General features: G+C 43.4%; 2 pseudogenes; both read left to right on the forward strand.

Moving 5' to 3' along the window:
• Nucleotides 1–7,289: 7,289 nt before the first annotated feature.
• LOC134936794 (5S ribosomal RNA) lies at nucleotides 7,290–7,409 on the forward strand (annotated as a pseudogene).
• Nucleotides 7,410–7,638: 229 nt separating this feature from the next.
• Nucleotides 7,639–7,758, forward strand: LOC134936155 (5S ribosomal RNA; annotated as a pseudogene).
• The last annotated feature ends 7,612 nt before the right edge of the window (nucleotides 7,759–15,370 follow it).

Below are 15,370 nucleotides of genomic sequence, written 5' to 3' on the forward strand. Positions count from 1 at the left end.
GCCAGAGACCACCTCGTCTTCTTTTGGAAACTCCCCCGTGCTGACACCGTTGGCGGAAGCCACACGTAAGGCTCCAGTGTGGAGCAGTCTACATTCACCTTAGCATTCATTACTAAGGAATTGTGATACAACGTGACTTTATATGGATACTTATTCTGCTACACGGGTTCCATCAGCAGCTGCTATTGATTTTATCAATTGATTTGAACTTATGGACTGAGCTATATCTACATATACTACAGGTTGAGTATCCCTTATCCAAAATGCTTGGGACCAGAGGTATTTTGGATATCGGATTTTTCCGTATTTTGGAATAATTAGATACCATAATGAGATCTTATGATGATGGGACCTAAATCTAAGCACAGAATGCATTTATGTTACATATACACACTAAACACACAGCCTGAAGGTAATTTTAGCCAATATTTTTTGTAACTTTGTGCATTAAACAAAGTGTGTGTACATTCACACATTTCATTTATGTTTCATATACACCTTATATACACAGCCTGAAGGTCATTTAATACAATATTATTAATAACTTTGTATATTAAACAAAGTTTGTGTACATTGAGCCATCAAAAAACAAAGGTTTCACTTTCTCACTCTCACTCAAAAAAGTCCGTATTTCGGAATATTCCGTATTTCGGAATATTTGGATATGGGATACTCAACCTGTATTATATATTTCTGTGCACAGAATTCGCTTAGATCAACCTCCTTATATTATACATTTTTTGCATTGTATAATATTTTTTATATTAAGACCGGTTTTGTTTTTCATTTGAGAAGTAATTCTTTCTTCTATATAAATACATTTTATAAATATAAAAATATAAAGTGGGATTTATTGCATTTCTCAGCCATATCATATCTATATCACAGCGCAAGAGGGTATTTGTTAAATTTCTTTGGATATTTGCACTTGGGAATCCCAGTGTATATTTTTTGGCTTGTTGACCCCAAGTCAAGGACTCTCCTGCAGCTCATAAAAATAAAAATGTAATCTATATTTGCATTTTGGGTAAGTGATTACTAAGATTCGTTGGTGTTAAATATATCAGCGCCTGGTTCAAGTTTGTGTGCTTACACACATTTTGCCCACCAAGTCACACAAACACACACATAGATAAACACACACATGCACAAACAGATACACACACACATACACAAGCAGATACACACACACATACATACACACACACATACACACACACAGATACACACACACATACATACTAGAGATGAGTGGGTTCGGTTCTCTGAGAACCGAACCTACCGAACATCACGTCCTGAGCCCGATCCGAGTCTGGCACGGGACTTCCCATCTGACTCGGAAACCAGAAAGAGGCAAAATGTCATCTTCCCGCTGTCGGATTCTTGCGGGTTTTGGATGCCATATAAGGATGTCTCTGCCATTTTCACTCCAGTCCTGGAGAGTGTAGCGAGAGGACGTGTCTCTCTCCTCAGTGCGGGACAGTGGTGTGGCGACCTGTCTTATGTATGTCATTCCAGTGTTGTCTTGTGCTGCATCAGTCCAGTGGTATTGTCTTGTGCTGCATCAGTCCAGTCACAGTGGTGGTGTCCTCTGCTGCCATATGTCCAGTGCTGCTGTATAAGTCCAGTCCAGTGATGCTCTGTTGTGCTGCATCAGTCCAGTGGTGGTGTCTTGTGCTGCATCAGTCCAGTCACAGTAGTTGTGTCCTCTGCTGCCATATGTCCAGTGCTGCTGTATTAGTCCAGTCCAGTGGTGCTGTTGTGCTGCATCAGTCTAATGGTGGTGTCCCTGTGATGCTGTATAAGTCCAGTGGTACTGCCGTATAAGTCCAGTGATACTGCTGTATAAATCCAGTCCAGTGGTACTTCCGTATATGTCCAGTGAAACTGCCGTATATGTCCAGTGGTACTGCGATATAAGTCCAGTGATACTGCTGTATAAATCCAGTGAAACTACCGTATAAGTTCAGTGATACTGTCGTATATGTCCAGTGGTACTGCCGTAAACGTCCAGTGATTCTGCCGTATATGCACAGTTGTACTGCCATATAAGTCCAGTGATACTGCCGTATAAGTCCAGTGATACTACCGTATAAATCCAGTCCAGTGGTACTTCTGTATAAATCCTGTTATACTGCCGTATATGTCCAGTGGTACTGCCGTAAATGTCCAGTGATACTAAAGTATAAGTCCAGTGATACTGCCATATATGTCCAGTGGTACTGCCATATAAGTCCAGTGATACTGCCATATAAATCCAGTCCAGTGGTACTGTCATATAAATCCAGTGGTACTGCCATATAAATCCAGTCCAGTGGTAATGTTGTATAAATCCAGTGGTACTGCAGTATAAATCCAGTCCAGTGGTACTGCCGTATAAATCCAGTGGTACTGCCGTACAAATCCAGTCCAGTGGTACAGCCATATAAACCCAGTGTTACTGCTGTATAAATACAGTCCAGTGGTACTGCCGTATAAATCCAGTAGTACTGTCGTATAAATCCAGTCCAGTGGTACTGCTGTATAAATCCAGTGGTACTGCTGTATAAATCATGTCCAGTGATACTGCCATATAAATCCAGTGGTACTGCTGTATAAATCCAGTCCAGTGGTACTGCCATATAAATCCAGTGAAACTGGCATATAAATCCAGTCCAGTGGTACTGCCGTAAATCCAGTGGTACGGTCGTATAAATCCAGTGATACTGCCATATAAATCCAGTCCAGTGGTACTGCCATATAAATCCAGTGGTACTGCCGTATAAATCCAGTCCAGTGATACTGCCGTATAAATCCAGTGATACTGCCGTATAAATCCAGTCCAACGGTACTGCCGTATAAATCCAGTGATACTGCCATATAAGTCCAGTGATATGACTGTATAAATCCAGTGATACGTCCGTATAAGTCCAGTGATACTGACGTATATGTCCAGTGGTACTGCCGTATAAGTCCAGTGATACTGCCATATAAATCCAGTCCAGTGGTACTGCCGTATAAATCCAGTGGTACTGCCATATAAATCCAGTCCAGTGGTACTGCCATATAAATCCAGTGATACTGCAATATAAATCCAGTCCAGTTGTACTGCTTTATAAGTCCAGTGATACTGCCATATAAATCCAGTCCAGTGGTACTGCCATATAAATTCAGTGATACTGCCATATAAATCCAGTCCAGTTGTACTGCTTTATAAGTCCAGTGATACTGCCGTATAAATCCAGTCCAGTGGTACTGCTGTATAAATCCAGTGGTACTGCCATATAAGTCCAGTGATACTGCCGTATAAATCCAGTCCAGTGGTACTGCCATATAAGTCCAGTGATACTGCTGTATAAGTCCAGTTATACTGCCGTATATGTCCAGTGTTACTGCTGTATAAGTCCAGTGATACTGCCGTATAAATCCAGTCCAGTGGTACTGCCGTATAAATCCAGTGGTACTGCCATATAAATCCAGTCCAGTGGTACTGCCATATAAATCCAGTGATACTGCCGTATAAGTCCAGTGATACTTCCGTATAAATCCAGTGATACTGCCGTATATTTCCAGTGGTACTTCCGTATAAATCCAGTGATACTGCTGTATAAATCCAGTCCAGTGGTACTGCCGTATAAGTCCAGTGATACTGCTGTATAAAGCCAGTGATACTGCCGTATAAGTCCAGGTCAGTGATGCTGCCATATAAGTTCAGTGGTGCTGTCCTGTGCTGTATATTATTTACTCCAAATAAAGGGGTTATGAAGATTTAATCCAAATAATTTTTACAGGGTTCGTCGTGTGTGGTGTAGAAGTATGCTCTCCTGTGCTGCATTTTGTTATATAACTCCAGAAAAATAGTGGAGATCAAAAATTTGGAGGATAAAATAGGAAAAGATCAAGAACCACTTCCTACTACTACTGTTGCTGCTGCTGCTGCTGTTGTTGCTGCTGGGAGTCGATCGTCTTCCCAGAGGGGAAGTCAGAAGACCACTTGCACTACTTCAACTAAGCAAAAGACTGTCCAACAGTCCTTTGCAAGGAAGATGAAATATGACAGCAGTCATCCTGTTGCAAAGCGGATAACTGAGGCCTTGACAGCTATGTTGGTGTTAGAGGTGCGTCAAGTATCCGCCATAAGTGCAGTGGGACTGCAGTGCCACTCCTAGATGGGCCAGGTGTTTGTGCCGCACACTTGTGTCGCTTAGCTTTGTCATACAACTACCTCATTGCACCTCTTTAACTTCTTTGCATGATGTGCTGTTTGGGACCTAGTTTTTTTAAGTGCCATCCTGTCTGCCACTGCAGTGCTACTCCTAGATGGGCCAGATGTTTGTGCCGCACACTTATGTCACTTAGCTTAGTCGTACAGCTGCCTCATTGCACCTCTTACTTCTTTTGCATGATGTTCTGTTTGGGGCCTAGTTTTTTTTAAGTGCCAATCTGTCTGCCACTGCAGTGCCACTCCTAGATGGGCCAGATGTTTGTGCCGCATACTTGTGTCGCTTAGCTTAGTCATACAGCTACCTCATTGCACCTCTTTTACTTCTTTGCATAATGTGCTGTTTGGGGACTAAATTATTCTGTGATTTTAGCTATTTTATATGTTTTTTTCTAAAAATCATCCAGATCCAAAACCAAAACCCGAAAGGGTGGTTTTGGTAAAACCTATTCAGATCCAAAACACGAGCGGGGATCCAGATCCAAAACCAAAACACAAAACTCGAAAAGTGCCCGCTGTACATCTCTAAAACGTACACACTAGTGATGTGCACCGGACATTTTTCGGGTTTTGTGTTTTGGTTTTGGATTCGGTTCCGCGGCCGTGTTTTGGATTCGGACGCGTTTTGGCAAAACCTCACCAAAAATTTTTTGTCGGATTCGGGTGTTTTTTACCAAAAACCCTAAAAAACAGCTTAAATCATAGAATTTGGGGGTCATTTTGATCCCATAGTTTTATTAACCTCAATAACCATAATTCCACTCATTTCCAGTCTATTCTGAACACCTCACACCTCACAATATTATTTTTAGTCCTAAAATTTGCACCGAGGTCGCTGGATGGCTAAGCTAAGCGACACAAGTGGCCGACACAAACACCTGGTCCATCTAGGAGTGGCACTGCAGTGTCAGGCAGGATGGCACTTCAAAAAAATAGTCCCCAAACAGCACATGATGCAAAGAAAAAAAGAGGCGCACCAAGGTCGCTGTGTGACTAAGCTAAGCGACACAAGTGGCCGACACAAACACCTGGCCCATCTAGGAGTAGCACTGCAGTGTCAGGCAGGATGGCACTTCAAAAAAATTGTCCCCAAACAGCACATGATGCAAAGAAAAAAAGAGGCGCACCACAGGTATAGAATGTAGATGGATAGTATACTTAATGACGACACAGAGGTAAGTACAGCAGTGGCCTTCCGTACTGCTATATATAGTATACTGGTGGTCACTGTGTCAGCAAACTGCAAAACTAAAATGCACCACAGGTATAGAATGTAGATGGATAGTATACTTAATGAATTACGACACAGAGGTAGGTACAGCAGTGGCCTTCCGTACTGCTATATATAGTATACTGGTGGTCACTGTGTCAGCAAACTGCAAAACTAAAATGCACCACAGGTATAGAATGTAGATGGATAGTATACTTAATGAATGACGACACAGAGGTAGGTACAGCAGTGGCCTTCCTTACTGCTATATATAGTATACTGGTGGTCACTGTGTCAGCAAACTGCAAAACTAAAATGCACCACAGGTATAGAATGTAGATGGATAGTATACTTAATGAATGACGACACAGAGGTAGGTACAGCAGTGGCCTTCCGTACCTTACTGCTATATATACTGGTGGTCACTGTGTCAGCAAACTGCAAAACTAAAATGCACCACAGGTATAGAATGTAGATGGATAGTATACTTAATGAATGACGACACAGAGGTAGGTACAGCAGTGGCCTTCCGTACTGCTATATATAGTATACTGGTGGTCACTGTGTCAGCAAACTGCAAAACTAAAATGCACCACAGGTATAGAATGTAGATGGATAGTATACTTAATGAATGACGACACAGAGGTAGGTACAGCAGTGGCCTTCCGTACTGCTATATATAGTATACTGGTGGTCACTGTGTCAGCAAACTGCAAAACTAAAATACACCACAGGTATAGAATGTAGATGGATAGTATACTTAATGAATGACGACACAGAGGTAGGTACAGCAGTGGCCTTCCGTACTGCTATATATAGTATACTGGTGGTCACTGTGTCAGCAAACTGCAAAACTAAAATGCACCACAGGTATAGAATGTAGATGGATAGTATACTTAATGAATGACGACACAGAGGTAGGTACAGCAGTGGCCTTCCTTACTGCTATATATAGTATACTGGTGGTCACTGTGTCAGCAAACTGCAAAACTAAAATGCACCACAGGTATAGAATGTAGATGGATAGTATACTTAATGAATGACGACACAGAGGTAGGTACAGCAGTGGCCTTCCTTACTGCTATATATAGTATACTGGTGGTCACTGTGTCAGCAAACTGCAAAACTAAAATACACCACAGGTATAGAATGCAGATGGATAGTATACTTAATGAATGACGACACAGAGGTAGGTACAGCAGTGGCCTTCCGTACTGCTATATATAGTATACTGGTGGTCACTGTGTCAGCAAACTGCAAAACTAAAATGCACCACAGGTATAGAATGTAGATGGATAGTATACTTAATGAATGACGACACAGAGGTAGGTACAGCAGTGGCCTTCCATACTGCTATATATAGTATATCGGTGGTCACTGTGTCAGCAAACTGCAAAACTAAAATGCACCACAGGTATAGAATGTAGATGGATAGTATACTTAATGAATGACGACACAGAGGTAGGTACAGCAGTGGCCTTCCGTACCGTACTGCTATATATACTGGTGGTCACTGTGTCAGCAAACTGCAAAATTAAAATGCACCACAGGTATAGAATGTAGATGGATAGTATACTTAATGAATGACGACACAGAGGTAGGTACAGCAGTGGCCTTCCGTACTGCTATATATAGTATACTGGTGGTCACTGTGTCAGCAAACTGCAAAACTAAAATACACCACAGGTATAGAATGCAGATGGATAGTATACTTAATGAATGACGACACAGAGGTAGGTTACAGCAGTGGCCTTCCGTACTGCTATATATAGTATACTGGTATATCCCAATTTTTCATTGCACCATATGTATATATAACTTGCTACTTTTTGACAATTATAATTTAATTTTTGGATGATTCAGGAGGGTGAGTACAATATTTGCGGTCATACCTCACTGGAAATGCCCAATCTCTTCCGACCTTGGAAGCTAAGCAGTGAAAGGCCGGGTTAGTAAAAGGATGGGTGACCACCTTTGAACACCCAGGTACTGCAACAATTTGACTACCCTATAGTGCCATCCACACCCAAAACATTGGGCATTTTGGAACTCCTACAAAATCGGTTTGCATTAATGAATAGGCAAGCCCAATTTGTCCATATTGTGTAACCCTTGTCACAAAAATAGGCTGTCAATACACTTATATCTTAATTGTGACTGCCAAGCAAAAGGGTCACATGACAAAGTGGCTGCACACTTTTTGGTGATCTTAGAGGGAGAGTACAATATTTGCGGTCATACATCACTGGAGATGCCCAATCTCTTCTGACCTTGGAAGCTAAGCAGTGAAAGGCCGGGTTAGTACTAGGATGGGAGACCACCTCTGAACACCCTGGTACTGCAAAAAATTGACTCCCCTATAAAGTGTCACCCATATATATTTACATATATACATACTACGGGGCACCTGACTCTCATATGACCTATGATTTAATTCTCAGCATTTACTGTAATCCACAATGGATACTTGCTGAATAAATGATGGTCATACATTACAAAAATCTTAATGTGCAATGATGCATGAACTCTGTAACCACAGTCATTAATTTCCGGCAACCGATACACTGTGATACGGATATCACGTACCAATTATAATGTGTTTTATATTTTCGCAAAGCTTCTAATTTTTCACGCAAATACTCCTAAAAAAATCTTTAAAAAAAAATCTTTTAATGTATAATCTAATAAAAATGGTTTTACCAGTATCAATTTATTAATTAATTATATTTTTCACCCTCTGAATTTGAGTGCTCCCAAAAAAGAGTCTACTTTCTAACACTTTTTTCTGTACTACTTTACATTGACTCTGGGGAGCACCACTGAAAGCAACAATAGTTGGGGCTAGGATTAACTATCCATACCCCTAGTTGCTATATCTAGAAGCAATTCGAGATAATTCAGTTTTTCAGAGGCTACTAATTATAATAATAATCTATCTGTGGACTTGTGCGGTTCCCAAATCTCCCTTCTTTTTTTTCAAAACTAAAATGCACCACAGGTATAGAATGTAGATGGATAGTATACTTAATGATGACACAGAGGTAGGTACAGCAGTGGCCTACTGTACCGTAATGCTATATATTATATACTGGTGGTCACTGGTCAGCAAAACTCTACACTGTACTCCTCCTATATAATATTATACTGGTGGTCTCCAGTCCCCACAATAAAGCAGCACACTGAGCACAGATATGGAGTGTTTTTCAGGCAGACAACATATACTGGTGGTCACTGTCAGCAAAACTCTGCACTGTACTCCTGCTATATAATACAGCTGCTCCCCAGTCCCCACAATTAAGCAGTGTGAGCGCAGATATATGCAGCACACTGTGAGCACAGATATGGAGCGTTTTTTTCAGGCAGAGAACGGATTACTGGTGGTCACTGATCAGCAAAACTCTGCACTGTACTCCTCCTATATACAGCTGCTCCCCAGCCCTCCCCACAATTAAGCAATAGTGCACAGCACAATCAAGTTCAACAATAACGGAGAGGACGCCAGCCACGTCCTCTCCCTAACATTTCCAATGCACGAGTGAAAATGGTGGCGACGCGCGGCTGCTTATATAGAATCCGAATCTCGCGAGAATCCGACAGCGGGATGATGACGTTCGGGCGCGCTCGGGTTACCCGAGCCATACGGGAGAATCCGAGTATGGCTCGGACCCGTGTAAAAAGGGTGAAGTTCGGGGGGGTTCGGTTTCCGAGAAACCGAACCTGCTCATCACTAGTACACACACACACACACACACACACACACACACTCACACGCACGCACGCACGCACGCACGCACACACACACACACACACACACATTCTTAAGCTCACTCACTCTCCTTACATCTTCTTACCAAAACTTAGTCTGGTTGGCCGGAGCTCTCCATTCTCCTGTTCCTCCTCATGATCAGCATGGTCCCTTGTAGCTTTGTCCCTCGTTCAGTGTAGATCCACCCCCTTTTTGGGCCTTCCTGCACAGTGAACACTCCGCACTGTCACACAGCCAGGGAGGAGGAGAGGACGCTAAAAGCTGCCAGCGCCGCTGCCAGTCACAGTGTGACAGGCGCAGCAGCTGGCAGCAGCAGGGGGGACAGGCGGCGCAGCAGCGGGGATGCAGGGCAGAGTGAGCTCCTCCCCAGCCTGGTGCCTACCTGCACTGCAGCCCTTTGCTGAGTGGGTAGTGCCGGGCCTGGGTCTGAGAATAAACATGCTGGGCATTACTGGGATATGTGACAGTTTTTCAAGATCAAGGTCAAACACTCAAATTTATTAAGAATCATGTTTGACTGAATCATATTATCCGATGTTCTAGGCAATCGTGTATAGTTGCGTGCGAGTTCAGTCGTGTATACCTGCCTGTGACCAGCATGTTTAGCCAAAGTCTGCACAGATCTATGTAATCTGTGCAAGGATTCTGTATGTAATTGTGGAAATAAAAGGTAAAAAAGTAGAAAAACAATGTGTGTGGTCCCTCCCCCCAAAAAAATAAAAAATAAATAAAACCAGCAACAGGCTCCCTGATCCTATATTTAATGCATGTATTTAAACAACCAGCACCTACTGTAGCTCAACTAACAGAGGGGTAATGCCACAGCTGAGGGACACACTTCGTGGGGTCACCCTGGCCAAAACATTATCCCCCTCAACTAGTCAGGATTCCTAGGGCAGTGTGGTCCACCCAATAAAGAAGTCCTCCCTCTCGAGTATACCTCAAGCTTTGTATGAAGCCAGGGGCTGTCCCGCATGGCTCTCGGTAGTGAATACAGATTTGGTAGTCGTTTTAGCGAGATTGAAAACTAATATTGTCCATTAAAGTGGTGGAGAACCACAAGTGACATATAGATTGGTAAATGCTCAATTAGCTTAGTGTTATCATTCAGGGTGCTGGGGAAACCAATTGCTTTTTTTCTTGCTCAGAAATACCCCTTCCTTTCGAGCACCTGAATGATATCACTAAGCTAATTGAGCATTTACCAATCTATATGTCTATTGTGAGAGGCAGAGAGGTTCCTGCATTAGGAGGAGGTGCAGGCCCTGACATGCCACATGGAGCATTATGGGGTTGCTCCAAGGTAGGTAGCTCTTAGCTTAGACATATTTTAGTAAGGAGCCATTATCATGTGGCTCCTTGCTGGTTAATATTAGACCCAGATTGGGGTAATGGAGGTGTGAGGTGTGGTGCCTCTGGACTGGCTGAGCTGGATGGCTTTAGTGTGGCATACCTTTACATTCTATTAACACTTTTCACTTATTAATTTTCTAACACTATTTCTCTATTTTAATTACATTTCATGTTTGTATCACCCTCTCTTTAGCTTCGGCTTCCTAAATACTAATTTATTAACACTATAGTTTTTTACACTGGTATGCCACGCTGGGCTTTCTGGCTCATTCTGGTGTTTTGGAGTGCCACACCCTGCACCTAGATATAGCGCTAGGGACCCCAAATATACAGAGAGGCCTTGATGCGGCTTTGGGGCTTAACCACACATTTGCGCAAATATGTGTAACGAAGATCTCTGAATTCTATTATCATGTGGGATTTATATCTGGTTACTGTTATCATTCAGGGTGCTGGGGAAACCAATTGCTTTTTTTCTTGCGGAGAACCACAAGTGCCAGTATGCATGGCATGAAGGGCCCAATGGCACCTATAAGGAAATATATTATTGAAAGGAAATATAAAAGAAAACAGTACACACACTGAATGTTAAAATTCTTTAATACACACTCAACTACACTCACACTCATACAACATACTCACCTTTTCCCTGGCGCAGGTCAGTCCTTTTTTCCAGTATGCATTCTTTGGCTTGACAAAATAAAAAAAACACATACTGATCCTGCAGATATTGAAGTGCTATAGTACATACAATACATATAGCCAGGGGTGCTGTCTGCTTTACCGGGTCGTGGTACAGGGAGGGGGCCTGGACAACAAGGGGGAGGTGTAACCAGACCCCCCTTACAAAATCTTTAAAATTACAGTCTTTGCGTATAGGCCGCACAGGGTGGTGCCGCTGTCAGTGCCGCTGATGTTCAATCGATCCCCCGTGAACACCCTGCAGAGAGAGAGAGAGAGAGGACTGACTGCTTCTGCCTCTGTCCCCAGCCCAGATCACAGCAGCATATGCAGGGCTGAGGAGAGAGACTACTGCAGCAGCAGCAGCAGTCAGTCCTCACTCTCTCTGCCTGAAGTACAGCTCTCTGCATCAGGGACTCCACTGAGCCCCTCCAGAGAGGACTGACTGCTTCTGCCTCTCTCCCCAGCCCAGATCACAGCAGCATATGCAGGGCGGAGGAGAGAGACTACTGCAGCAGTAGCAGCAGCAGTCAGTCCTCACTCTCTCTGCCTGAAGTACAGCTCTCTGCATCAGGGACCCCACTGAGCCCCTCCAGAGAGGACTGACTGCTTCTGCCTCTCTCCCCAGTCCAGATCACAGCAGCATATGCAGGGCTGAGGAGAGAGACTACTGCAGCAGCAGTCAGTCCTCACTCTCTCTGCCTGAAGTACAGCTCTCTGCATCAGGGACTCCACTGAGCCCCTCCAGAGAGGACTGACTGCTTCTGCCTCTCTCCCCAGCCCAGATCACAGCAGCATATGCAGGGCTGAGGAGAGAGACTACTGCAGCAGCAGTCAGTCCTCACTCTCTCTGCCTGAAGTACAGCTCTCTGCATCAGGGACCCCACTGAGCCCCTCCAACAGGCCCAGGCCTGTCAAAAGAGTACCCACTCCCCCCTCTTGGTGCTTCTGCATAAAGTTCTTCTCTAAATAGTGATGGAACCCACTTCGCAGTGACAGGGAGCCGGGTGCTGCCCTGTGACATTCTCATGCAGCACCCAGCTCCTGTCACTGATGACAATGCTAAATTCCTTTGTCGTATAACAACCCTTTATGAAGCTAAGAACACTGTACGCTGTTTACTTAAGAAGTACCGTAATGGTACGCTAGTTGCGTAACGATCGCTCAGCCGTAGGCGAGACGCTCAAGCGTCACGTTCGCTCACGGCCCAGCGATCACAGGACACGTTATTGGTTATGTCTAGGGTAATGATTCGCTATGGCGTAGCTTACGCTCGAGACCACGAGGAGGTCACCAGCGATGCAGACGCTCACAACACTATACCTTTATGATAAAACCTTATACCAATGAAATACACTGAATACCTTAATGTGAGTACAGGGTGTAAGTGCAACCTTGTGTAACCTGACTAACTACAAAGCTGCTTGAGCGTCACTGACGCTCAAGTGAACACTTAACACTATAGAAAATACACAGATACTGGTTTAGGTTCCAAAGCCTATTAACTGTATTATATCTAATATACTTGTAAAAAGGGGATAACAGTACAAATGATACACTACAATATAACAAAGACTTCCTAACCACAGAACTAAACAATAAATACAAAAAGACAATACTACACTGACCTAAATGCAATACAATACAATACTATCTAATACAATACAATACTAGCCTAGTCTAGGGGAGATATGAGAGAACAGGACAGAGAGAGAGAGAGCGAGAGAGAGAGAGAGAGAGAGATGGAGAGAGAGAGAGAAGTTGGCTCACAGAAAGACAATGATAACGGAGAGAAACTTACGCACAAAGGGTATGATCGCCTGCGCCTCGATATCCAGCTCCCGGCTATCAGCAGATAACCGTTGATGAGAGAGTGAGAGCTGGATGTGGTCGGCCTGCCTATTTATGCCCCACACACAATGCAATCTCCTGGTCCTACAATCCCATTGTCCATTGGCCGAAGGAATTCGGCCCTGCATCATAACAAAAGGTCATAGGGTGATTCATACAGGTGGGCTGTGACGATTTCCAACAGCTCAGGTGGGTGGGAAACTGGGTTTCCCGCCGCATACCTGAGTATGTGTAATTAATAGAAATGGACATAAACTTCTTATGTCCATAACTATTCGCACGAGCGATTAATACGCTCCAAACCAACACCGGAATATTGCTAATTAAATACTCTTCCGATGGGTACCAAACACTGCTGTATGATTCCTGTTAGACCCTTCGTACGATATAAAGAGGGATTCCTCAGCTCTGGGACATTGTATTTTAACCAAACTTTCAGAATCTATCAAAGGGACCATGATCTATAAACTACATTAATTGTGAAAATATGTAACGAATGAGTCGCACGCTACGACTATATAAACTCTACCGTAAATACGCATACCGCGCCTGCGAGTGCACGCTATTGCGGGTATGCGCCTCCACGGGAGAGCGTACGCACGCGCAGCGCGGACCAGTGTGCGGTGCAAATATGGCAACGTGCATTGAGACATTTTTCTGACTTTGACAGTCCACCCTTTGGCAGTCAATAATAACTGCCACAAAACATTTAAGGAGAAAAATGTAAGTCAGGGGTTAATTGATTTCCATGGTTGGGTAGGGGAGGAGAGAGGAGAAGGTGTGAAGAGGGTATGACCTAGTGAGATAGCAGAAGCATGTGTGTATGAATCCATGTTTGGGGGGTCATGTATCATCGTGCCGTACGTGTTGTAAATCAAGCTTCGAGGTATTGCGAAGTATACATTTGAATTCCTTCTTATCCTGTGGTACAGGTCTGTGGATGGGCTGTCAAACTTTACCGAGCTCTTTTCGGATTTTGAACAAAATGGGGAGCACATTTTAGTTGATGATACATGAATGGGGGAGGTATGTGGTTGCTGATATCTGTGCCTGTATTCCCTATCGTCTATGTGTGTCGTTACCTGAGGGTTGTAGAGATGAAGATAAAGAACACTTACGAAAAATGCAATGATATTCTATGTCAGGGAAATGTACATCTGTCGTCGAAGTTGTGTTCGGTATCTGTTGAGAGTCGTCTTCTTTGCGCTGTATTGCTCCTTGGGCATGAGCAACAAGCTTTGTCAGTGCCATCAGATTTACAAAAATGTTGGGCTAGCGTGAGTTTAAAAATACTAGGGAAACTGGGGATCCATGGCAAAGTTCATCAAGTGTCCATATTTAAAGTTGTCAAATCTTCTTCTTTGGTCAATCCGTTGTCTGTATACATCTCGTCTCGTCAGCTTCCTCGTCCAAGGGGGTCTTTGTATCTTGGAGAAAAGCAGAAAAACAGGTGAAAGAAACGGACCGTATAATCGCATTTTCATCACATCCTGGTTTCTATCATTGGGTCATAAATCAAATCCAGGTTAATTACGGTTTCCTCACTCCTCAAGCTCATCACTTTTGTACTTTGTTTGCACCTCATTAAAGCCTGCCCGCATCTAAATATCAATCCAATCGATATAACGACACCCAAGATACATAGTAGAAACTTTCCAACATCCATTATGACTCCTTGAGCCCAGTCTCCCAAACCGGAGAACCAATTTCGCGGGTTCAACCATGACACCCAACCAGTCAGCTCATTACTTACAGCAGCAAGGGTGAGATTGTGTTTTCGACGAAATTCCCACTTCAATTGGAGAATATCGTCCATCTTTTGGTCTATGACCTCTACCGGATCCTCGGTGCTATTCGTGATATACGTGCAACACTTTATGCCGTACTGTGTTGCCAATGTAACACAATATCCGCCTGTTACTGCTGTAAGATAATTAAGAACCATCCTATGCTGAACTAGTTCTGTTTTGTAAGCTTGAAGTTCTCTTCCAGTGTATCTAAACGTGTCATCATACATTTCAGTGATATTATCTAACAAATTGGCGAGTGCGGAAATGTATCTATAATTCATCACACCTCGAGCGGTGCGAGTGAAATCTAACGCTACCAGAACCTGAATCCCGGTGGATTCATGGATAAGATCAGAGGCCGGATGCTCTAACCTTTCTGACAGTTGTCTTTTAACTCGGTGCTCGTAATGAGTGTGAGTATAAGGAGCTTGGGCACCACGGTGTATGTCCTTCATTTTGTCATGTGTAACAGTCATCACTTCAGGCAATACTTTTCCAATATAACACAATCCTTCAGA

The sequence above is a fragment of the Pseudophryne corroboree genome, chromosome 1, assembly GCF_028390025.1.
Source record: "Pseudophryne corroboree isolate aPseCor3 chromosome 1, aPseCor3.hap2, whole genome shotgun sequence".
Classification (NCBI taxonomy): Eukaryota; Metazoa; Chordata; class Amphibia; order Anura; family Myobatrachidae; genus Pseudophryne; species Pseudophryne corroboree.